This window comes from Lissotriton vulgaris, chromosome 2_1 (assembly GCF_964263255.1).
Source record: "Lissotriton vulgaris chromosome 2_1, aLisVul1.2, whole genome shotgun sequence".
NCBI lineage: Eukaryota > Metazoa > Chordata > Amphibia > Caudata > Salamandridae > Lissotriton > Lissotriton vulgaris.
In genome coordinates this window covers 792,620,115-792,645,919 of record NC_141687.1, presented here as the reverse complement: position 1 = coordinate 792,645,919, position 25,805 = coordinate 792,620,115, and the positions used below count along the sequence as shown (strand labels likewise).

The 25,805-nt window shown below is 50.1% G+C and overlaps 1 protein-coding gene across 1 annotated transcript in view; it reads left to right on the top strand.

The window, feature by feature from the left end:
* Positions 1 to 25,805, top strand: part of LOC147731173 (glycophorin-C-like) — a 219,970-nt gene that overhangs the window by 192,907 nt on the left and 1,258 nt on the right. The gene's annotated exons all lie outside the window — the stretch shown is intronic.

The following is a 25,805-nucleotide window of genomic DNA, read 5'->3' as shown; positions in this document are numbered from 1 at the left end:
GGGGGCTCCCCACTCCTTATATCCATGAATGTGTAGGTGGTGTGTTCAGACTTGGATATCCTCACACTGCAGATCACTGGGGAATGTGGTGATGGCCGGCCTAAATGTGATGTACCAGCCCATGTACGATTAATGCTTTTCTAATGAATGGACCATAAGTATCATGCTTTATTGGATTGTTGATGCTGTAAGTGTCATGTGTCTCGGTTGACCGCAACTAATAAAGGTTTAAAAAAAGTTTAAGTTAGTATTCCAGCTCATTGCCTCTGTTTTGTCGATATTTATCAGATAACCTGAAACCTTGCCAAATTTGTTCATTACATCCTCTATCGCTAGTTCAGATAAGTTATAATTGTCAGTAAACACCATAAGATCATCAGTGTAGAGGGCTACTTTCTTGGACCAATTTTGATATTTGAAAGGTGTTATGAGCGGATGATTTCTGATAGTGCAGGCCAAGGGTTCAATATACAAATTGAAAAGTAGCGGAGACAAGGGGCAACCTTGCCTTGTGCCTCTCTGAATCTTAATATTGTCCGTGAGTTTCCCGTTAACTGCTATCCTTGCTCTTGGGTTTGTGTAGATTTCTTTTACCATGTGACTAAAGTTGCTCCCTAATTTGCTTTTTTCTATGGTTTTATTTAGAAAGGCCCAGTTGACACGGTCAAAGGTTTTGGCAGCATCGTATGTAACAATCGTTAGAGGTAACTTTTCGCAGACAGCTACGTCAATTGTCGCCACTAGTTCATGCGTAATTTCCTGGATTTGTCTGCCCTTTATGAAACCCTTTTGATCTGGGTTAATTAATTTAACCATAACCTTTGATAATCTTTTAGCTATTACATTCATATACAGCTTGTAGTCACAGTTGAGAAGTGATATTGGTCTGTACGATGCGCAATTCTTTGGATTTTTTCCTGGTTTTAGTAAGATGCTAATCGTCGCATCATTCCATGAGTCAGGTATCGTTTCGTGTCCCAGATAAGTCTTATTCATTATTTCTGTTAGGTGTTCAATTAAGGTTTCTTTTAATGCGATATAAAATTCATTGGGCAGCGCATCTGGACCCCCAGCTTTTCCTCTCTTTAGATTACCTATGGCAATTCTTATTTCTTCTGGTGTTATTTCAGCGTTCAAGAAATTCGCTTCTTCCTCTGACAGGCTTGGAAGGGGAACATTCTCAAGGTAGTTCTTGATGTCTTCATCTGTTGGATTTATGTCTTCTTTATATATTGAGGTGAAAAATTTAGAGAATTCTTGCCTTATTAAAACATCATCTGAGCAGGTGGATGATTGGTCTTGGGTATAAATGCTTAATATATTATTTCTAGTCTGATTAGATTTCATTTTCCAGGCTAGCATTTTCCCGCAACCTTCTCCGTATTCATAATTTGCTAATTTGCTGTTCTCCCATTTTTCTTTGACTATGTTCTCCAGGTAATCCGTCAGGTTCTCTTTTAAATTACGATGTTTCTCTTCTAAATTTTTCCTTGATTCTTGAGTTGTGTCACACTCTAGTTGTAGTTCTACTTCTTTAATTTCCAGTTCCAACTTCTTAATATCTAATTTTTTTGTTTTATGTTTGTGTGCTCCCAAACTAAGCAGTTTACCTCTTATTACCGCTTTATAAGCATCCCACAATACTCTTTTAGATGTTCCGACAGCATTATCTTCAAAGTAGTGAAGAGAAGTTGTTATGAGTTGCTCCACACTTTGTTCGTCTCTAAGGATTGATCGGTCAGCTGTCCACCTGTTGGACAGATGGGGTTGTGGAAGTGCTATGGTTAACTGTACCGCAGAGTGGTCTGATAAGTGCGCAGGTAGGTGTTCAATACTTTTTACATTCGCTCTCAGAGATTTGTTCATTAGGAAGAAATCTATTCTGGATTTGTGTCCTAATTTCTTATTATGGTAGGTATACGGATAGTTTTTTACACCTTTTAGCTTCCACATGTCTTCCAGAATTAGGTCTTTTTTGTAGATCCCTAGCCATTCCCTCATTTTTGGTAGATTCCATTGTTTTGTTGAAGGCATTCTGTCTGTTTTAGGATCCTCTATAATATTGAAATCTCCTCCCATGACGATCGGAGTTGGAAATGTTAAAAGTTCAGAGTACAGTTTTTTAAGGGGCGCTGGATCATCCCTGTTTGGTCCATAATATCCCACAATTGTGAGGGTGCGGTCCTCAATTCTAACTTTAGCAATTGCCCATCTACCATTACTATCTACTTCTTTAGATTCTATTTTGGCATTCAGGGATTTTTTTATGATGATTGCCACCCCCTTTATATTGCACTCTTGTGTTGTATGTACACTTACTCCAATCCAATGAAGATTTTTTACCAATTGAGACCACTCTGCATTTATTAGATGTGTTTCTTGAAGAATAATAATTTCACTATCTATTTCTTTCAAGTATTCCACAATCCTTCTTCTTCTTGAGAGAGTTCTAAGCCCATTAACATTCCATGTTAGAATTTTTATTGATTTTTCTTTTGTCATCTTAAGTTGTTGTTTCGATTGAGGCAGCCATTAACTCCCATACTATTCCTTTTGTATTCCAATTTTGAGGATTTTTTTGTTTCTTTTTTTTTCCCTACCTTGCTCCCCACCCGTGTGTATTTACATAATTGCATTTTTGTGTTTGAGTGCTACTTGAGATTCCCTCCCTGGGGAAGCCTCCCTTTTTCTTCTTTCAGGTGTTATTACACCCGATTTCGTGCTCCGATTCTCCAGGTGTTTTATTCTTTTGTTCTACATTGCGTAAATGCTTCTCAGTATATATTCAACTGCTGATGTTCTGTCCCGTTATATGTTTATACATATGTGTATGTATATGTATATGTATTTTCGTATTTTTCCAGTTTCCAGTTTCCTGATTTCTGCTTACACTTTTTAGTAAAAAAGTTTATTCCTTCTAGTACTTCATTAACTGCATTATTCCTTGTTTAGTTTATCGGTCTCGATTTGGTCTTTTATTAACTGAATAAGGTTTTCTACCTCTTTTGGCTCCCTTAGGTTATGCATTTTATTTCGCCACATTATTCTTAAGGAAGCAGGGAATTTCAGTTGTACACTTGCTCCCAGAGCCTTCAGTTCCTGCATATGTTGCCCTAGCTCTCATTGCCCGTCTTGTGTGGCTTTACAGATATCTGATCGTATACGGAACGACCAATTGTCTTTATTGAAATTCCCAGTTTTTAGACCCTCACTCAAAAATTTTTCCTTCAGGGAATAAGTTCTGAAATTTACCAAGATTTTTCTCGGAGTTTTCCTCTCCTTACTTTTTCTGAATGGGTCTCTGTGAACTCGTTGAATATCTGCGGCCAAGTCACAGTCCTTCGTCCAGGGAAGAAATTCTTCTAGGAGAGTTAGAACGTAAGCCTTAATATCAGATCCCTCTAAATTTTCAGGGACATTCAGCACTCTGATGTTGTTCCTTCTTCCTTGGTTTTCCAGGGATTCTAGTTTCTCCTTGATGGCTTTCTCGCTGTCTTTTAGATGTCTTATTTCTCTTTGATTTGTGCCTATTTTTTTGCTTAAGGAGCCAAGCTCATTTTCGACCGCTGTAACTCTGACCCCTAAATCATTTAGTTTCTGGTCTAGACTTTCAACAACTTCTTGTATTTTATTCTGGTTTCCTTCTGAGATTGAAAATTTTTCTCTCATTTCCCCCATTATTTTATCCATCATTTTATCCATGCACACCTCCAGGATTTTTTCTGTCTTATTTTTAGCCATATACTCCATATGTTCTTGTTCTGGTTCGTCCTCTTGAGTCTCTTGGTCGATTTCTTGATCATTTTGTAATTCGACTCGTGGTGTCATCATAGCGCTTGCTTGTGGTAGATGTATTGGATGTATTGGTTCAGGTGACTGATTTGGTGATATTGATTGTGTCAGTGGGAAAGTCACACTTGTGTTTTGAGTTGGGGACGACTGCATATCTGCTTTCACCGGTGCCTCCTTGTCAGCAAACTCCACCAATTCTTCTTCGGAGATTGGACTGACACACTGATTGTCTAATACAGGTACTGGTATTGGTATTGATACTGGCACGGATGTTAGACCGTGACCCCCTCCTCTTACTTGCACCACTTGTTGTACCTTAAAGTATGATCTTAGGGATGGTGTAATCTTGATTTTCTGATCTTTGCTTTTCTTAGAGCCTCTACTTTTTATATTCTCTGTTAATTCCTCTAAACGTGGGGGGTGTTTCACGTTTTTCTTTGTGCTTCTCGGGGTCATGCACCTTTTTGTGGGCTGTAAAAGGCTCTGTTTACCTATTTTGATTCCTGAGGCAGTATGCTGACCTTGCTCCCCCCTCTTCCGATCTCTCTAGCGCAGAAAACAAGGCTCCTGCTACTTGTATCTTCTTCGATCTAGATCTAGTGGAATAAGGGAAATGTGGGAGGCCTTTTTGTTTTTGATACTTTTTTCTTTTCCCAGCGGTGAAGTAATGTGTTTTTTGTCAGTTTCCCCTGAATTTTGTGATGTCAGATCTTTTTTGTTTTGAATTTCTAATTCCTCTGTCACACTCTCTGCCTCTGCCTCAATTCCACTCTGTTGCGTATTGTATGTGTGTCCCCCTTCTCCCAGTATTTCCTTAGAGGAGAGACTTTCACTTCTCCTCTCATTCATCCAGCAAGGAATTTTCAGCAAATTTTTCTTTATAAAATTCTCACAATGTCTCTCTTTACACTTTTTTCCTAGTAAACTCAGTCGGTTTTTAGGCAAATTAGGCAGATTAGGGCTCCCCTCTCTTTTCCAATCCCCTGTACTGGAGACCTCGCTGCTGCCTTGTGGAGCTCTCACTGAAACTTTTGTGTCTGCACCTGCCCCATCTATACAAGCACGCACAGCGGCATTGCAGTCTCTGCTGCTCTTACCCCGGAAGAAGAAATTGATCTCGCCGAGTTTCTTCCTGTAATTCCGGGCAGCGTCTCGCGCTCTCTCCCACAGCCCGTCTCCGCTCGATGAGTTGACTGCCGGATCCAGGCTTCGCCTCACCACCACCGCGACCCACCCCTGTCATGCACGCCTCTCTCAGCCAGTCCGCAAAACAGGTTATCGGCAAGTCAGAGTGAGGGCGTAACCGCCTGAGTTTGAAATGTTGCCGACGATGCCGCAGGCGCTGCCGCTCTCCGGCTGCACAGCTCCGGTCAGGTAATCAGGCTCTGTCTGCTGCCGCCGGGGAGGGCTTTCCCTTTCTTACGATGCTGTTTTCTATGAGCGTGTTGGTGTCTAGTTAGGCCCTAGAGACTAATCCATTATAGCGCCACAATTCTCATAATTTTCTTGGCTGGTTCTGCCTCGAGAAGCACTTTTTAGATTTGTATCGCCCTGGAGTCTTGCCGGAGCTCACGACCGAGCGTCTCAGCCGGCCGCCATCTTCCCCCCCTAGGTGCCTTAGAGAAAATGTTAAAGTCTTTGGTCAACTGTCAGATTACTAGGTTTATCATAAACACCAGTTCTCTACATCCATCGCAATTTGGCTTTCATGATGGTTTCAGTACAGAACCAGCCTTTTAGAGGTAACAGATTTTCTTAAAACTAGGTTCGATCTTGTAAAAAAATCGATTGTAATACTGCTTGACCTGTCTGCCGCTTTCGATATGGTGTCTCACAACATCTTACTGCAGCGGTTGGAAAAGGCTGACATAGTCAGCACTGTCTGGAATGGGATAAAATCCTTTCCTTCTGACAGAAAACAAACAGTTTACTTACCTCATTATACTGCTTTCTATAGGGAAGTGAACTGTGGTGCCCCGTCAAGGATCGGCCCTTAGCTCATGCTATATTTAACATTCATATGGACCCCCCCTCTCCTCCATTGTACAGGTATGGGGCTTTATTGTTGTGTCCTATGCAGATGACTTTCAGTTGATGTACGCTTTCAACCATCTGAATGACTCAATTGCAGCTAACTTTCATGGCTGCTTTCTGGCAGTGACTGAGTGGATGCAAATAGCTTCCTCTGCCTCAACTCTGACAACTCTGAGATACTCGTTCTTGGCACCCCTTCTTCTATTGATATGACCAGAATATGACCTAATGAGCTGGGCAAACCTCCTCCCACACTTGTTACGAAAAATCTTGAGGTAAAAATGGACACAGCCCTTTCATATAAACCCCAGGTTAAGTCGACTGCCATTGTCTGTTTTTCTTTACTAAGATATTTGAGAAAAACCTTAACATTTCTGCCAGAAAATACTCTCAAAGATATTGTCCATCCCTTAATTACATCAAGATTGGACTACGCCAATGTCCCTTTCCTTAGAGCACCACAGGAGCTGATCAATAGACTACAATGGGTTCAAAATTTGGCTGCTCAAATTGTATCGAACATTCCTAAGCAAAAACTGATTTGGCAAGGTCTGATACCACTACATTGGCTACCAATCAGGCAAAGAATAAAGTTCAAAACCCTCATGATCACCTACAGGGTTTTACATCAGATGGGCCCAGCCTAGATCCAGAATAAGATTAAAAAGTATCGGCCCTCTAGGACCCTTCACTGTGCCAGCCAAAATCTTTTGTGTATTCCTAAGTTGAAAAAGCAAGGTCTGGCGTTAGATCCTTCTCTTATCTGGCTCTCAGTTTGTGGAATTCAATTCCAGAACATCTTAGGTGTATCCCCAAAGAGTCCATTTTCAAGGCACTTCTGAAGACACAGGCCTTCCTTTCTTTTTAGAGATCCTGCTGTGGCTAGGGACTTGCTTCACTTCATTAGCTTAGCGCCGGGAGGCTTCGATTGGAGAAGTTTGTTGCGCTCTACAAACTTGTTTCATTCATTCATTCATTACTGAAGTTCCATAATAGCGGCCAGATAAGATTCAAAACACAGCACAATAAAGGGCCTATTACGATGTCAGGCGGCACTGTCTCGTGTGAGACCCGACCGAGCATAGGTCGGTGGTTCCGCACACCTTATTATGAGGCTACCGCACATGGTACGGCCGCAAACTCCCATTTCTCAATGGGAGCTTGTGCTGTGAGTGGTAACCGCCTGCAGCACAAGTTCCCATTGAGAAATGGAAGTTCCTTGAGCCCGTCTGAACCCAGTCGGTTCCCCAGCCGGTTTACACTCCAACCGCTGACATTATAATTCAGCGGTCGGAATGTAAACCTACCTTGTAGGTCGGAAAGCCTCCAAGGAGCGGTAGGAGGCTTTCCGACCTACATCGTAATCAGGCCTTAACAGTTTATTTTATACTCCACCTATCGTTTTAATTAGGTGGTGATATGATTGTCCTGGGGAAGATTACTAATTTCTCTTTGTATTGCATAGAAGATGATGTGTTTTTTAAAGAGAAGGATATAGTGCCACAAACAAAGAAACACTGTAAAACCACAAACTGTCATTATTTAATGGTTCTCGGAATGTAAACCTGACTGATAAACGCACTGATAAATCATAGGGGAGGCAAAAAAGAAATTAAAAAAAAACGATTGTAGTTATGTCCACCATTTTTTATCCATATGGACCATGGGGTCTAGTCACAAAGGTAAATGTAGTAATAATATAAGTTTACAACAACATTTATCCCACTCATTTTTTTTTGTTTGAATATTTTTTATTGAGAATGCAACATATAGTTTCATTACAGAGCAATAGGTTGAGGAGGAGTAATGAGCAGCGTCATATCCAAAGCATATCAATAAGCATGTACAGCGGTGATATTATACATCTGAAAGAGACACGTTAGTGATAGATTCCTTACCTTAGAATATCCCCAGGCGTCAGACTGGATCCGGAAATTTTTGCGTAGCAATACCCCTGCGCGCCGGTAGGCGTCGTCTGCGGCTCCGCGTCCGTCGTCGGCGTCGTGAGCGCCGGGATGACGTCGTCGGAGTATATAGACGGCGCCCATGCGCGCTGACGTCAGTTCTTCTTTTTTCCGCGCCAGCTAGCGCAGATCCGGAAGAAGCTCTACCCCCAGTCACTTTTTGACTGAAAACTTTTTGATCTTTTTGATCCTCTATTTAGTCGACTATCGACTATCGGTGCCAGGGATGCCCGGGTTCAAGCCTTGCTCGAAGTGCGGCCGACTCATGTCGGTCACGGACCCCCATCGCCGGTGCCTGAAGTGCTTAGGCCTCGACCACGACGATCGAACCTGCGTCGACTGCCGGGCTCTGACGTCGAAGGCTAGGCGGGAGCGGTCCCGCAAGCGTCTCGAGCTGAGGCACTCGGCTCCGCGCCGCTCCAGGTCCCGGTCCCGGTCCCACGGGAGGTCGAGGGACAGGTCGCGAGGTCGGAGTCATCGACGTTCCGGGAGTGGACACCGATCGTCTGGTTCCAAGTCCTCAGGTAAGAGGCATGAGAGGTCGGAGCGACACCATCGGTCCTCCGACCCGCCCCGACGCTCGCTCGATGCGGCCGGGGACTCGGGCGACACCGCCCACGCGGCTCCGCGGGAGTCGCAAGCGTCGCCGCCTGCCCCACACCTTCGGGTCCCTGGGCACGGCGCGCCGCAGGAGGAGGTCGAGAGGTACCTCATGGCCATGAGGGCCCTCCCTCCTCAGTCGGTTCCCGTGGCGCCTTCGGGCCGATCGGCTCCGTCTGGAGGTCCTTCCGGGTCGGGCGCTTCGGCCCCGACGACGTCGGGTTCTTCGGGCCCGGCGCCGCTGGCGACTTCGGTCCCGGCGCCGCGCGACCTCGCTGGATCCGGCTCCGGATCCGGGACCTCGCCGGTCGACCTTACGACCTCGCCGGCGCCGTCCCTTCAGGTGTCGTCCCCGACAGCCGATGTGGTTGCCGACCCCATTGTTCCCTACGGTCCTACTCAGGTGTCGGAGGGGCGCCGCTGGGCGCCGATTCCGTCAGCCTTTGGAGACTTCTATCTCCACGAGGAGGCCCTGGCTGTTAATCCTGGTCTCCAGGAGCCAGGTGACGAGGAGCAATGGGAGGGGTCCGAGGACCCTCTGGCACGTGATTGCCAGTCGCATCAGGACTGGACATATGAGCTTGGGGAGGCCAGTGGTATTGACACCTCGCCAGACACTGGATTTACGTCGCCCCCGACTGTGGCTTCGGAGGCGGGTTCTGCTTACAGCGTAGTGTTGACGAAGGCAGCTAAGGCCTTAAACCTTCAGCTCCCCGTCGCGGCCGTGAGGACTAATCTCCTCACTGAGGTCCTCAAACAGCAGTCCGGCTCCACGGAGCCCCTTCTGCCGTTCAATGAGGCCTTGTGTGACGTTCTGCTGGGCACTTGGTCCAAGCCCGCCACAGGCCCCCCTGTGGACAGGAACGTGGCCAGACGCTACCGCCCGGCACCGGGCGACCCATGCTTTTTGTCCACCCATCCCACCCCCGAGAGCCTGGTCATCCAGGCCTCTACCTCCCATTCCGCATTCCCGTCGGCCCCGCCCGACAGGGAATCCAAGAGATATGAGCAGTTCGGGAAGAAGGTCTTCTCGTCTGTGAGCCTAGGGCTACGGTCTGTGAACACCAACTGTCTCTTGGGCCGCTACACCCACACCCTGTGGGACACGGTTGCGGAGGTGCTGCCACAATGCCCTGAGGAGGTCAGGGCTAAACTCAGCCAAACCCTTGCGGACGGCCGAGATGCGGCACGCTTTTCTATCCGGTGTGGGCTGGATACCACGGACTCACTGGGTAGGGCGATGGCAACGACGGTGGCGGTTCGACGCCACGCCTGGTTGAGGTCCGCCAACTTCTCGGCCGATGTCCAGGCCACCCTCCTGGACATGCCGTTTGATGGCCGTCGCCTCTTCGGCGACAAGGCAGACCATGCGCTGGAACGTTTCAAGGACTCCAGGGCCACGGCCAAGTCCTTGGGCCTTACGGCCCCACGCCAGCAATCGGGTGCCTTTCGCTCCTTTCGTGGCCACGGAAGGGGCGCCCCACCACGGACCGCCAGCCACACGCCGCAAAATGTCCAGCAGCGCGGTGGCGGACGTGGGAACCGCCGTGGCGGTGGTCGGGGTCAGCGGCGAGGCCAGTCCACACCTCCCTCAGCAGCCCCCGCCTCAAAACCTTCCTAGTCCGAGTTTTCAGGCCCATGTGACGCCTGTGGGAGGCAGGGTTCGCCATCACCTCTCCCACTGGCATACAGTCACTTCGGACAGGTGGGTGCTGCAAATTGTCCGAAGGGGTTTCTCCCTCCCCTTCGAGTCTTCCCCTCCATCCATGCCACCTCAATACCACCGTGTGTCGGGGGATCACTTGCAACTTCTGCAAGGGGAAGTTTCGGCCCTCTTGGCCAAGAGGGCCATCGAGCGCGTTCCTGGGCCAGAAGTAGGACGTGGTTGTTACTCCCACTACTTTCTGGTGCCCAAGAAGGGCAAAGGGGGCCTACGCCCTATCTTGGATCTGCGGAACGTCAACGGCTTCCTCCGGACGGAGAAGTTCAAGATGCTCACTTTGGCTCAGGTCCTGGCTGCCCTGGACCCAGGAGACTGGATGGTAGCGTTGGACTTGCAGGACGCCTATTTCCACATCCCCGTCCTGCCGGCCCACCGGCGTTACCTGCGGTTCACGGTAGGCCTAGAGCACTTTCAGTTTACCGTGCTCCCCTTCGGCCTTACCAGCGCCCCACGGGTGTTCACGAAGGTGATGGCGGTGGTCGCAGCCCATCTGCGCAGGCAGGGAGTGTCAGTCTTCCCCTACCTCGACGACTGGTTGTTGAAGGCGGGCTCGCCCAGACAGTCGTCAGCCACCTTCAGACTACGGCCGACCTCCTGCACTTGCTGGGGTTCTCCATCAATGTGCCGAAGTCGCACCTGTGTCCCTCTCAGAAGCTCCTTTTCATCGGAGCGGTTCTCGACTCGGCGCAGTTTCGGGTTTACCCACCCGAGCAGCGGGTTCGGGATATTCAGGCTCTGATTCCTGTCTTCAGACCGTTATCCCGGGTCTCGGTCAGGTTGACGCTGCGGCTTCTGGGACTGATGGCCTCCTGCATCCTTCTGGTGCGTCACGCCAGGTGGCGGATGCGGGCTCTGCAGTGGGACCTGAAGTTTCAGTGGGCCCAGCATCAGGGCAACCTGTCCGATCATGTCCTGATCTCGGAGGGCACTGCGAAGCAACTGCAGTGGTGGCTCACGGACCGCGAATGGGTCAGTGGCAGACCCCTCTCCCTCCCCCAGCCGGAGCACGTAGTTGTGACGGACGCGTCCCTCCAGGGCTGGGGAGGCCACATGGGAGAGGCGGAGATCAGAGGCCTCTGGTCTCCGGCGGAGTCCCGGCTCCACATCAACCTTCTGGAGCTGCGGGCGATTCGTCTTGCACTGAAGGCATTCCTCCCCTCTGTCAGGGGGAGCGTGGTGCAAGTGTTCACCGACAACACCACCGCCATGTGGTACTGCAACAAACAGGGCGGTGTGGGGTCGTGGACCCTTTGCCAGGAGGCTCTGCGCCTCTGGCAGTGGCTGGAACATCAGGGCGTGACCCTGGTGGTTCAACACCTGGCAGGCTCTCTGAATGCCAGGGCGGACGAACTCAGCCGCCGGTGCATGATGGATCACGAATGGCGTCTGAACTCGGACGTGGCGCAAGGTCTCTTTCGACAGTGGGGAGAGCCTTGGTTAGATCTATTCGCCACAGAAGAGAACGCGCAATGTCAGCAGTTCTGCGCGTTGGAGTTTCCAAGGCGGCACTCGCTCGGAGACGCTTTTCGTCGCGAGTGGAGCTGCGGTCTGTTGTACGCCTTTCCGCCTATACCACTTCTGCCCAGAGTGCTGAAGAAGATCAGGCGCGACCGGGCCGAGGTCGTCCTTGTGGCTCCGGACTGGGCACGAAGATACTGGTATCCCGAGCTACTCAGCATGTCAGTCGATCCCCCGATTCGTCTGCCTCTTCGGTAGGACCTTCTGTCGCAGCAGCAGGGGACGGTCCTGCACCCGAACCTGTCCAGTCTCCACCTACAAGCTTGGAGATTGAGCGGCGGCAGTTGAGGCCATTTGACTTGCCTCCCGAGGTCTGTGACATCATTCTGGCAGCCAGGCGTCCCTCCACTAAGTCGGTATACGCCTGCCGGTGGAACAGATTTGTGGCATGGTGCGCAGCAAAGGCTGTGGATCCCCTCTCTGCACCCCTTTCGGAAGTGCTGCTCTTTCTTCTTTACCTTGCCCAGCAGGGCTCTGCTCTGGGCACTCTTAAAGGGTACCTTTCTGCTCTTTCAGCCTTCTTGAGGCTACCAGATCAGCCTTCTTTATTCAAGTCCCCTATTGTGAGTATATTTCTGAAGGGCATCACGCACATGTTTCCTCCTGTTCCCTTCGTGATGCCCCAGTGGGACTTGAATCTGGTTCTCACCTATCTGATGTGTGCTCCCTTTGAGCCACTTCATAACTGCCCTCTTCGTCTCCTTACTCTAAAGACGGCCTTCCTGGTTGCCATCACCTCTGCCAGGCGGGTGAGTGAGCTCCAGGCTCTTTCTTCTTCTCCACCTTTCCTGTCTGTTCATCCTGATAAGGTGGTGTTGCGTACACGACCTTCCTTTCTGCCCAAGGTTGTCACGGCCTTCCACATCGGGCAGTCCATCACTTTGCCCACCTTCTTTCCGCCTCCGCATCCCTCGAAAGAGGAGGAGAGGCTCCACCGTCTGGATCCAAAACGTGCGCTCTCCTACTACCTAGACCGCACTCGCCAATTCCGGGTGGATGACCAACTCTTCGTTGGTTACGTGGGCGCGAAGAAGGGAAAGGCTGTACACAAGAGGACCATCTCCAGATGGATCATCTTGTGCATCCAAGCATGCTACTCCATGGCGAGGAAGGAGCCCCCGGCTGGATTACGGGCTCACTCCACTCGGGCCACGGCAACGACAACTGCCCTGGGCCGCGGTGTCCCCCTGCAGGACATCTGTCAGGCAGCCACGTGGGCCTCGCTGCACACGTTCGCAAGACACTACTGCCTGGACAGTCAAGTCCGGAGGGATGGCTTCTTTGGCCGTTCCGTCCTCCAGGACTTTCTGGTGTAATATTGGTTCGCAGACCCACCACCGGGGTTGGTATTGCTGGGGTATCTATTCTAAGGTAAGGAATCTATCACTAACGTGTCTCTTTCAGATGCACAAGTTACTACTTGTGTAACGATATATCTGTAAGAGACATTAGTTAGTGATAGATTCCTTACCGCCCTCCCATCCTCCCCGTTCTGCGAACCGATAATTAGGGTTAAGGTCATCCCCTTTCAGGGCCCTAGTTTCATGGCACCAGTGTTAGTTCTATCATGGCTCTGCGTATCTGGCGCGGAAAAGCTGTGTTATCAGAACTGACGTCAGCGCGCATGGGCGCCGTCTATATACTCCGACGACGTCATCCCGGCGCTCACGACGCCGACGACGGACGCGGAGCCGCAGACGACGCCTACCGGCGCGCAGGGGTATTGCTACGCAAAAATTTCCGGATCCAGTCTGACGCCTGGGGATATTCTAAGGTAAGGAATCTATCACTAACTAATGTCTCTTACAGATATATCGTTACACAAGTAGTAACTTGTGCATTACAATCGTCCCATAACTTGGCTGTCGCTGCAAGAAAGGAAAAGGATTATGCAAACCATATAACATTTCCTCTCGATACTGTGTATCAAAGAGTGCTTTCCATCTCCACAGAGCTCTGGGTCAGTAACGGTGTAAGGAATGGCGTCTGAGGAAATTGGCCCACGGTGTCTATCGCATGACCATGTCCCAACATGTGTCGTGAATGTGTGCCCAGTGGGTTGTCATACGGGCAGGCTAACACCCAGATCTGCTGTGAATACCATGTGACTTAATGGTGTGTGTTAGTTAGTACCCCGCTCCATTTGTGTGGTGCAATGTGTGTCCTCTCTTAATATTCTCAGGGAAGCCGTCATGTGGATTGTCTCCTCAGGTATTGGCTCACTTGTTGCTAACCCCTTGAGGAGCAACCGTGTATCTGGCTGCTCGATTGGCATCCAGTAGTGCAGCTATTTCACCCCGAGTTAGGTCTCTGTGAAACTACGAACTCAGTCAACTGGGGGGAGAACAAATACTTAAACTAAATGATGGAAGATGGGGGCGGAATAATATCTGGGGAAAAGAAACAAGAAAAAGCTTCGTATATTGAAGCTGGTCTGACAAGATGTATAATCAGGTAACATGTCTGTATGTGTCGATGGGTTCACGTTGCCGAGGTCAGGTGCATGAAGCATGGTGTTGGGGCAGAAGGTTTCGTCTATCGTGGGGTTACAGTGCGGCTTCAGTGTCTGATGATGAGTACGGTGGGGTGGGTTAGAGCTACGTATTGGCGATGCGTGTGTTTCCTCTTGCGCCGCGTGTATGACGTGGTGTCTTCTATTGGTATCCTGTCATTTCCCCTGAGTGGGCTGCCTCACCGTATATCTGTCATGTGTATGTTACCCGGCAATCTTTGCGCCTACGTGACTCCCTGGTCAAGGCACGCTTGACAAAAGGACTTTAGGATGTCGTCCCAGGGTTGCGCTATTGGTATGGCCCTCAGTCCCGCCGTCTCCTCTCTGCGGAGGGTTGTGCCCTCTGCTATCGCCCAGTTATTGTACCAGTGTTGGATCTGCGGCGGGTCTTTACTCTTCCAATGCCTCGTGATAAGCCTCTTGGCGGTTACTTGTCCCAGGTCCCAAAATCTGGCATGAACTTTAGTGTGTTTCGTCCTTTTGAACAATCCCAATAAGCACGCCTCCCATGTGCTCGGCAGTTCTACTCCTGCCCCTTTCGTTAACAGCGCCGTTATGCCCTGCCAATACGTTTGTAGTCTAGGACAAGCCCAGAGCATGTGCAGGATATCTGCATTCACCAATGAGCAGCGCGGGCATTCGGACGTGTCTATTGCGAAATAACGGTTAATTTTGTCCGGTGACAGATATGCTCTATGTATAATATAGAATTGGATTATCTTGAAACGTGAATTACGTGGGATATTAATGGGTCCTTCCAGTATCTTCTCCCATTCTTTGTCCGTCCAGTCTCTGCCTCTGTCGGCCGCCCATTTGTCCCTCAGTGGTTGAAGGGTGCAAACTGTGTGTGACAATAATGCCTGTGCTAACCAATGTATCACATGGGATCCATTTCCCATGACATGTAGGTACTGCATCAGCAGATGCGTCTGCGGCTCTTCTGCCATGGCCCCCCAGACTTTTGTATATGCGCGTATCAGGGACGCGTGCAACAGGAACTGTCCCACCGGTAGATCTGCATCTGTGATGAGCCTCTCGAATGGGATCAGGACGCCATCTGTGTAGAGGTCAGCCATCGTGTCTATCCCGGCTTGCTCCCATCGCTCTAGTGCAGACGCAGTCACGATTCCTCCATCCTTGGGGGTGCCCAAAAGAGGGAGTGCAGGCGCATAGGGCGACATCGCCCGCGTGAGCCGCAAGCCGCGCGTGTAACATTTGTACGCCACTGCTAAATGTAACTGTGTTGGGCGGGGCGGTTTGGCCAGGGGGTGAAACAATGCGAGAATCTGAGTGTGAGTCAGAGCTGGGGTATCCGAGGTCGTGTCCGCCAGGTGCTTCCCAGCCAGCCAGCCAACCACCCATTGCAGTTGCGCCGCCAAGTAATAGAGCTCCTGGTTGGGAAACGCCAGTCCCCCCGCTGCCGTTGGGGCATAGAGTTTCCTCAGCGCCACTCTAGGTCTACCGGTATTCCAGACGAGCGCCCGAACCATAGTTTCCAGTTCCCTGAAGATGCGGTTGGGGACATATACCGGTATATTGGAATAAAAGTATTGTAGCCTCAGCAGTACGATCATTTTCGCCAGGGTGACCCGACCAGGGACGTTCAGGGGGAGTGTTTTCCAAAAGGCCACTTGGGCTTGCAGGGAAGAGATTGCCCTGACCAGGTTGCCCTCCAGTACATCCGCCGGGGACCGGTAGATGTGAATGCCCAGGTATCGGAAGGTGGTAGCATGCCAGGCCAGTCTCATACCGCCCAGTCGCACCTCGCATTCCTGCATGTCGGGGCTGAAGGGGTACACTCCCGATTTCCCCCAGTTAACTTTGAGTCCTGAGTGGGCTGCAAAGGCGCACAGATTGTCGGTGAGCTGCTGTGGTATCTGTGTGAGATCCCTAACGTACAGAAGTAGGTCATCTGCATATAGCAAGACCGCATGGGTGCCATCTATTAGGGGGATGCCCCACACCTCACCCTGACCTCTCAGCAGTTCCGCCAACGGCTCCATTGCTAGAGAAAAGAGCAGTGGCGACAGGGGGCAACCCTGTCTTGTGCCTCTCCTGACTCTTATGGCAGTGGACAATAAGCCCCCGGTTCGAACTAGCACTGTGGGTGTCTGGTAATGTAGGCTGACCATATCCGTGAAAGCCTCTCCAAGCTCGAATTTCTGCATTACAGCACGGAGGTATGGCCACTCCACAGAGTCAAACGCTTTCTCTAAATCAAGCACTAGGCACCCCGATCGTGGCCATGGTGCCATTGCGTATTTTTGCACTCTAAATAGCCGGCGGATATTGTGTGAGATGCTGCGCGTGGGCACAAACCCGTTTTGATCAGCATGGACCAGTGTGGGTGTGAATGGGGCCAGCCTCTGGGCCAAAGTGGACGCCAGTATTTTATAATCGGTGTTCAGGAGGGCGAGCGGTCGGTACGAACCCAGCTGTGTCCCATCTCTGCCAGGCTTTAAAAGGGAGACCAGGGTGGCTTCGTTGAGTGTAGGTGGGAGGGAGGAGTCCTCCAATTGCCGTTTTGTACATCCGGATCAGCTCCCGGATCAGCAGATCCGAATTTGCTTTATAAAACTCCGCCGGGAGTCCGTCCGGACCCGGGGATTTACCGTTGGAGCGCCGCAATGACTACGCGGAGTTCATCCGACGCTATGGGTGCCGCCAGCTCATCGCGTTGAGCCTCCTGCAGTGTCGGCAACGGTATCGCCGTTAGATAGTCGGTAGTGTCCGCGGCAGGGGTTGGCAGGCAGGAGCGATACAGTGTGTCATAGTGGTTGGTAAATGCATGATGTATCTCTTGTTGCGTGTAGAGCATGTTGCCCCTATCTCCCTGTATCTCCGTCACTGGTTTCGTTCTGCCCTCTCTGCTGATCAGCCAGGTCAATAATTTGCCAGGCTTGTCACCCCTGTTGTGTGTGTGTGCCGAATGGGCCGCATAATTAAGGCAGCGTAGCCTCTCCATCAGTCGCTCATGTTCCGCCCGGATTTCCGGTATGTCTCCCCTGCCATCCCCGTCCACTCCTTGTTCATTCCGTAATAGATCTACCTCGATCTTCGTTAAATCCTTCTCCAGCTGCCTTCTTATGTTAACCTGCGTGCCTAGGTAGTGGCCCCTTACCACTACCTTAAACGCATCCCATTCTATTTGGGGGGGTGGATGCTGTGCCCGTGTTGTCCTCGAAATAGTGAACAATTTGCGCAAATAAGGAGTCACGAAATGGGGCGTCAAGTAGTAGGTCCGGTTGCAGTCTCCAGGTGGGGACAGGAGGATACGTGTGTGCCCATGTTAGATCTAAAACATGTGGATTGTGGTCCGAATGCGTGCGGCCCATGTAATAGGTGTCGGTCACTAGTGGGAGTAGGTCATTGGTGAGCATGTATCTGTCCAAACATACATGTAAGTCATGTGCACCCGAATAATATGAATATATCCGGGAGTCTGGATTGCGGTATCTCCATGCGTCATGCAGATCCCATTGCGTGGCCCAGGCTGTGAAAGCCCTCATAGATCCCACCACAGGCGCGCTCGGTAAGGGCGGGAAGGAGCGATCTAGTGTGGCGTCCAAGACGCAGTTGTAATCTCCGCCCAGTATCCATGGGAGACCATGCCAGGAGGACAAGACCGCCGAGAGCTTCGTGAGGAACCCTTGTTGGTCCGTGTTGGGAGCATACACCGATGCCAGCACTACAGGGCGTCCATCTAGGCGCCCCCTTACCACCACCAGTCTTCCCTTTCTGTCGATGTGGGAATCCTCCACCTCAAAGGGAGTTCCCGGTCGAACCCATACGAGCGCACCTCGGGTATAAGAGGAGAAAGCCGTGGCATAGAGTTGCCCGCGCCATCTGCGGCGCAGAGTGTGCACCTCTGCGTTATTTAGGTGTGTTTCTTGTAGGAGCGCAATTTGATCTCTTTAGGTAAGAATAAATCTGGTTCCTGCGTGAGGGTGTATGCATACCACGCACATTCCATTTGCAAAATTTAACTACAGCCATTACGTGTATTCGGGCAAATCACGCCCCCCCTCCCATCTGGGGGCATCAGTCCCACCGCGAAAACCTCCGCCACCCGCTTCAAAGGCACAATCATGGTTACCTGCAGTGAATGAATAGGGGTACAGTGAATTAACAAACCATCCAGTAAATATAGCAGAACTTGAAGAACAAATACAGGGAATAATACCAAAAGGTCGGCTGCAAAACGTGCAGACATCCAAACACTCTATCGAGATAGTCAACATTTAAGTCTGGGGGTGTTGTTGCTTGTCACACAAGGCAGGGTGCCGTGACCAATTGGCAAAACGTGAATGTACATTCTCCCACTCGGGGGAGCAATTATCTTTCACAGCTGGCCTTGTGATGGGTCAGGTGGGAGCAGTGACAATATGCTGTCTCTGGCACATGTCAGTGGAGTGTATCAGCAGCGTGAGTCTGCTGGTTTCAGCAGGCCAAAGGGGTAATAGACCAGATCGCGCTGGACGGCACAGTTACCTGAATTGGGTGCTTGTCCAGCTGTCAGCTCTCGTGCAATCTTGGACAATACTCACTGCGTCCCCCAGTTGTCAGGCAATCGATCCAGGGGAGCGGCCCACCACTCCAGTGCCCACGCTCAGTCAGCGCCAATCAAGGCCAGGCGTTGTGGTTCGTCGGCCAGGTGTCCCGGCCCGGCAATGGAGGGGAAGCATGAAGGGGGGAGGGGAGGGGGGAGAGAGGAGCGCACCGGTCTTTTAGCCAAACAGGTCTACTGTCTGCGGCGTGACATCTGGTAGGTCTGTGGATATCTGAGAATCTGGCAGTCCGTATATAGCCTCGTCATCACTCAATAAGGCTCTAGGGCTGGTTGTCGGGATCCAATGTGGGATTGGCGAATTGCTGAGTTCCGCAGCTATGCGCAATGCGTCCTGTTGTTCCCAGTGCATTTCGTCCTCGGGCGGGCTGGTGCCCGGTTGTGTTCGGTCCGCAGGTGCTGGCGATGATCTGTTCCGGCGCCTCCGCCTCGGGCCTCTATTCCGTTTCGCGTGGAAAGTTTCCGCTGGTTTTGCAGGAGCTTTGTCTGTTCCACTGTCTAGCCAGGCTTCCACCTCATCGGAGCTAGTAAAGAAGTGCGTTTTGTCCTGCGCCACCACCCGGAGTTTCGCAGGAAACAGGAGTGAGTATGTGAGTCCAAGCTGGCGCAATCGACGTTTCACCGCCAGAAAAGAGTGCCTCTGACGCTGCACCTGGACTGTGTAGTCGGGGAAAAACATGATGTTGGCATTATCAATCTGGATATTATGAAGCTTGCGAGTTTCCCTCAATATGGAGTCCCGGTCTCGATAGTTCAGGATTCGGAGGAGAAGTGGACGAGGGTTGGAGCCCGTCGGAAGAGTCCTCGATGAAACCCGATATGCCCGTTGCACCACAAAGTGAGGCGACAGTGTTCCCTCCGGCAGCAGTGTTCGCAGCCAATCTTCCATGTGCGTCGTGGGATCTCTCCCTTCCCATCTTTCCGGCACTCCCACTATCCGCACGTTGTTCCGTCTTGCCCGTCCTTCCGCATCCTCTGCCCTGTCCTCTAGGAACTCGACTCTGTTGAGGAGGTCTCTCATTAGTTTATCTGACTGAGTGACCCGGGATTCCAGGTCCGACACAGAGTTTTCCAGGGTGGTGGTGCGCTCTGCGAGCTTCTTGTGATCCGCTCTCAGGTGTGTTAAGTCAATGGCAACTCCATCTATCTCCGTTTCCAGTGACGTGCGCGTGGATTGTACCGATTCCTCTAGTCTCTCCATTGCCGCCAGTACAGTGTCCAGCCTGGCCGTTACGGGGTCGGCCTCCCCCTCTTTTGAGGGCTTATCCATCTTGCCTTTTGTTTGCGCTCCACCAGTGCCTGTACGTTTCCCGGCGCCTCCAGACATGGGCAGTGTTGAGGGTGTCCGTGATGTGGTAGTGGGTACAGCGACCAGCACCGTGCCCGGGTGTCGTCTCGGTCTCAACAGGCGCAGGCAAGGAAGCACGCCTGGGCAGAGAGGGGGGATAGGAGCCTCGGCAGGGCCCTGGCTGTATTCACAGCGCCACATGTCCGTTCAGAGCAGGCTGTAGCGTTCTAGTGCATGTGGGCAAGCCTGCCACAAAAGAGTAGTGTCCACTAAGCTCTCCTAGGCCAAATCGCCGTCTTGCATGCCTCGTGTTCGCCCGTCGACCTCAGCCCCTGGGTGTCAGTGTGGTCTATGGCGTGAATCTGGTCACTGCTGCGCCGTTCGCCGTCTTGAGTGATCCGCTCCTCCAGCGTAACGTGCCCGCTGGTGATCTTGCCACATGAGTGGGTGCGACAGCTCAGTTCCCCCAGTCGCTGTGTGGCGCGTGTTATCTCGGCGGGTTACAGGGCCCCGAACTGCAGACGCTCGCGCCCCCTCCAGGTTCGGCCTCTGAGTATGTGGAGCATTTTACTCACAGCAGGATGCCCCCATGAATGTGTCCCGGGTCCCGAGCGCAGCGGCGTTTCTTCCCGGCGGCCACCTGCAGGCCCCTCAGGGAATGTCCTGCCCCGGGCCCCCGCAGTGTCCGCAGCCCCAGCCAGTCCACTGCTATGCCGCGTGGCGTTGCGAGCGATCCGATCTATCAGCCATCCACGGAAACCAGCAGTCGCGTCACACGGGTTGTGTGTCGTTGTGGTGATTCGGCGTAGCGTGGCCCCGGGTGATCCCCGGGCGCTGCTTTGTATGGGTGGTCTTGATGGGGTATATAGTCCCGAGCCTCGGACGGTCACTCCCTCAGTGAGCGCGCTCTTCTGCCATCTGGGACGCGCTTGCTGCAGGGGGCCCCCAGTGAGCTACTTACAGGTCCGGGCCTTCACTGCGTCTTTTCCTGGTCGTCACGCGCTGGGTTTCGGTCAGGGGTGCCAGGCCGGCAGGCTCCACTTCCGCCGAGAGCTCTATGCATGAAGCGTGCCTCGGGTGCGTGATCCACGATGTCTCACCAGGTGACGGGCAGGGAGTATCGGTGCAGACTCAGTCTCCCTGCGGCGGGGCGCAGGCTGGGGCCCGGCGGTCTCCGGGCGCCGCTCCGTATGGGCGGTCTTGGTAGGTTACAGGGTCCCGGGCCTCGGTCGGTCACACTCTCAATGAACGCGCCCTCCTACCATCCGGGGCTCGATGCTTGCTGCTGGGGTCCCCCGGAGGGCCACCCACGCTCACTCCTGGTAGTCACGCACTGGGGTGCACTCGGGAATGCCAGTCCGGCAGGCTCCGCTCCTGCCGAGCGCTGCAGGCAGGAAGTGTGCCTCGGATCCGTGACCCACGATGTCGCACCAGGCGACAGGCAGGGACTGTTGGTGCAGGTTCGGTCTCCCTGCGGCGGGCCGTAAGCTCGGGCCCGGCGCCGCGGTCCGGTCTCGTCACTGCTTCCTCTCGTTGTAGGCCCAGTAGTGCGGCCTGGACTTCCGCTGCGAACCCCGGGGTTGCGTGATGGTTTACGCCGACGCGGTGCGGTGCGGTCCGGAGCCACCCAGCAGCACGATTTTGGGCAGGGTGGTGGCCTGTGGGTCCGAGCTGCAATTCCCGTAGTGTGGGCGTGCTGTGCCGGGTAATTACCGGAGAAATGCCCCGGTAAAGGGAAGCTCACGCAGGAGCTCTACCCGAGGACGCCTTGTCTCGTTGCGTGCATAGCCACGCCCCCCAAATTTATCCCACTCATGCCTGCTAGTAATTCACAAAGGGATATTTGGCAGGCGGAAGCGATTATTTGTATGTGGAGATCTCTCACACAAGTGCAGAATTCTCTGCACTAGTAAATCAAGTAAATCCCACTCAGTTGGTGAGACTGACGATATTCCTGGTTGTTCCAAGCAGCAGCACCTTCTCCGTTAAGGCAGAGGAGCATCGCTCCACTGCTCTTGCAGCAGTGAATATATGAAAAATAAAATGATAATAATGCAGGTTATTATCATTTTATTTTAACTCACTTACTTGGGCGGGGCCAAGGCCATCCAGATGGACTGCTGCAGCAAGGAGGAGGAGTGGTAGCATTGCTGCAAGTGCGCATGCCGGTTTGGCTGGGTGGAGAACAGGCACTGGGGCGTAGTCCCTAAGGGAGCACCGAATCAGCATGCTCAGACCAATTCACGCCCTTCTCTCATGCTGGGTAATACTGGCATTACAGCAATGTCTGGATTGACGTAGGGGAGCCTGTGGACTGCTGGGAGTCGAGGTGCAGAAGAGCACAGAGACAGCAGGTAAGCAATTTTTTTTATATTCTTCTCTCCACTCTGCCCACCACTTTGATTCCATAACAGTTGCTACTGGTTCCAAGGCGTTATTTGCCTTATAATTATGTGAACCCACTCAAACTAGTGCCTTTGTGGGCTTTCACAAAGTCCTATCCTTCCTCTTTTCACCCTGAGGAGGGCCATATTTGTACAACATCCAAGTGCTGACATAAATCTCTCTCCAGTGTTGGAAGTGGATGACTCAGAGAATCAGGAAGACCAAAATGGGCGGGCAGGCTTTTTCTCATCTAGCCCCCGCCCACTGGAACAGATTGCTTGATGAGATCTGAGCGTGTTCCAATTTGGTGCAATTTAAGAAACTTCTTAAAACCTGGCTGTTTTAATGAGCACTCCCTAATTATGTTGTCTGCTACCCATGCGCCGAGATATCCCCTTGGGGATGATTTGTTGCGCATTACAAATAATAAATAATAATAATAATGAAAATTCACTAAATATATTGGGGGCTGTAGGAGAAGATGATTTCTTTATATGGAAAAATATTTTACCTGCAGGCAAAAAAGAAAATAATGAGCATTTGCACAGGGAAATCCATTCCCCTGCCACAGGAACACCACACAGAGAAAGGGGGTTCCAAACTTGGAAATCAAGTAATTTCCAAAAGAAATCAGCATGGCTACGTGCACCAGGCACAGTTTTGCAGGTGGACGCCAATAAGAATTCATGAACTTATTAAAGTAGTAAAACCACACTCAGACATAGATTTAAAAATCTACTTCTGAGTGTAATTTGACCTCCTTTTTTATGTTGACCCCTGTACACTGAATATGAACTATGCTATCAAGTAAGCAATAATAGCAGCTATTTTCAAATTTAATCATGTGCACGATGACCAGAGATGAAAGAAATTGTGTTCCACTGAATGCAGACCAGTCGCTCTGAAAAATCAAGATGGAACATGTTTCTGAAATGTTAGGATTGTGAAATTGCATACAGCCTGATTCATCAATCTCCCGTTTTGCAAGGGCCTATTAGCGATTCATAGCGAATCGCTATTGAGGACTCGCAAAACGGGATTCATGTAGGAATAGCAAAAATATTTGCGATTCCTAATGATTCCTTATTTGCGATTAGCAATTTACTAATCGCAAATAAGGAATAACTCCCCATTCATTCCTATGGGCCAAAATGAATGGGGAGTATTCCTTATTTGCGATTAGCAATTAGCTAATCGCAAATAAGATTGCGATTTGAAGGGTGCCAGGGGTGTCCCAAGGACACCCTGTAGCACCCCTCAAATGACATTTGACACAGGTGTTGCACACACACATGTCCAAAGGACATGTGTGTGTGTAACATGCAACTCAGAAAAATGCATTTAAATGCATTTTTCTGAGTTTTCGCAATTTACCGCGAGGTTTGACCTCGCGGTAAATTGCGGCCAGAAATTGCGAATTCGCAAAATGAATTTGCATGATGAATTGCATTTAAGGAATCTCAAATAGAGATTCCTTAAATGTAATTCCTCGCAAAATTGCGAGATCGTTTGGGATGATGAATCCCAAATGCAAAAATCGCACTCGCAAAGGGCCAGATTCTCAGAATCTGGCCCTTTGCGAGCGCAATTTTCTATGATGAATCGGGCGGATAATCTTTGCTTTGAAATCGCTGTATCGGCTGATGGAATCTTTTACTACCATTTTGCTTTCCTGTGTTGTGCCAATTTTATACACAAGTCAGTATTGCTTTCAGTTCGGAGATATTCATCCTCACTTTTGAGCTTGGCGCTGCTAAACGAGGATTCTCAAATGACTGGAAGTTTATATTTCTTGTATCTTTTCCATAGCCTTTTAGCACTTTTCTCAGGAGCAGGTTGTGCAACTGTTAATCTGAGTTTCTGTCAAATGTATTATCATTTGAAAAGATGTCTGAAGAAAATCTCTAAAAAGTCATGCAAATTGGGGAGTAGTTGACATTAGATGCTGAATGCTATAAAGGGGGCAAGCTCTACCTTTGCATAGCAATACTGCGCTTTTCGGACTTAATGAGGCATAGAATTGTTTCGTCTTACCTCTGACTGTCATATCTGAGGTGACATGTCACTGTTCTACAGCTATAAATGAGGCCAAAAAGTTGTTAAAATTACTAAATGTGCTTGCTCTATCTATCATACTGATGGAGAAGGAATCCTCCTGATCAATTTCGTGAAATTAATTGTTATCATTAATGGCCATAGGTTTAGCAGTTTAAAGAATTTGTCACTAATAAGGTCCCAAATTTGAGTTGTTCTCACAAGTGCTGCCCAGCCAATACCTGATTCTTTCCTATGTCACAGAGAAGGCAGGGAAACTCTTCTCTACCTGCCAACAACCTGGCCGATCCCCTGAGAACCACCCCATCCTACATTTGAGAACCACTTCATCCTGCATATTTCTCCCAGTTCCATTTGCCACCTGCTGGGAGTAGGTGTTAATAGGAGAGGATTTGGCCACAGAATGAAGAATCCACAGGTCTAGCAGGCCCAGTAATTCCAGGTGACTTTATACAATAGTTGAGGGCTGAGACTTGTAGGACCTTCCTCAAAACACGTATTTATTAAAGGATGTTGAGTAACTTACAAGGTGACGATTTCCATGGTGAGAAACCAACATACACAACCCGGATACTTTTCAAACCCCAACCCTGGCCTGACATCTGAAGCTATGAACAGTATATGAAATAAAAAGATGTTATACAGAGAAAGTTGAGACATCAAGAAACAATGTCAATGTGTAATATACAGGAGAAAAGTTTATGGATGGCCCTCCTTGAACCATACAGTTTGCGGTACAGATAGGATTATTGTAGGAGAAACATTCAGCTCATCCAATCTTGCTCAAGAAGCGACAGCAGAGCTCTTCACTACTAACCAAGCCCTTGAACCATTGACACTTGGAGAAGAAGGAAGTACCCAAAGAAAGAAAGCCCAGTAGCTTGTAGTGACTACGGTTGAGCTGAAAGGCGTGACTGACACATCCAGAAATATAAAGGTGATTTAATGACTCTAAACTCAGACTTGAATGAACCAGGTCTAAGTTGTGCAGAAAATACATTAATATTCCGAATTTTCATCGTTGAATAGAAGTATTAAATAGATTTAATGGATAATATTTTCCTTGTGATTGAGAGGAAGGAATCAAGCTGAAAGATATTTTTAATATATCTTATTTCAAACCAGTATGCACATGGAGCATAAGAAATTCAGAGATTTTCCACACATAAGTTTAGTAATACGCTACACATCCCAGAATTTATACTTCTGGATCAGGTACATTAATTTATGAATGTCAACGGAGAAGAAAATATCCTTGGTTGGCAGGAAGTGCATGCCTTGCCCTTTGTATTTCTTAGAAAATATGCAATCTGTAAACGATAATGAATGCAATATTTTTCAGCAGTTAGGATCATAGCAGAGGCTTG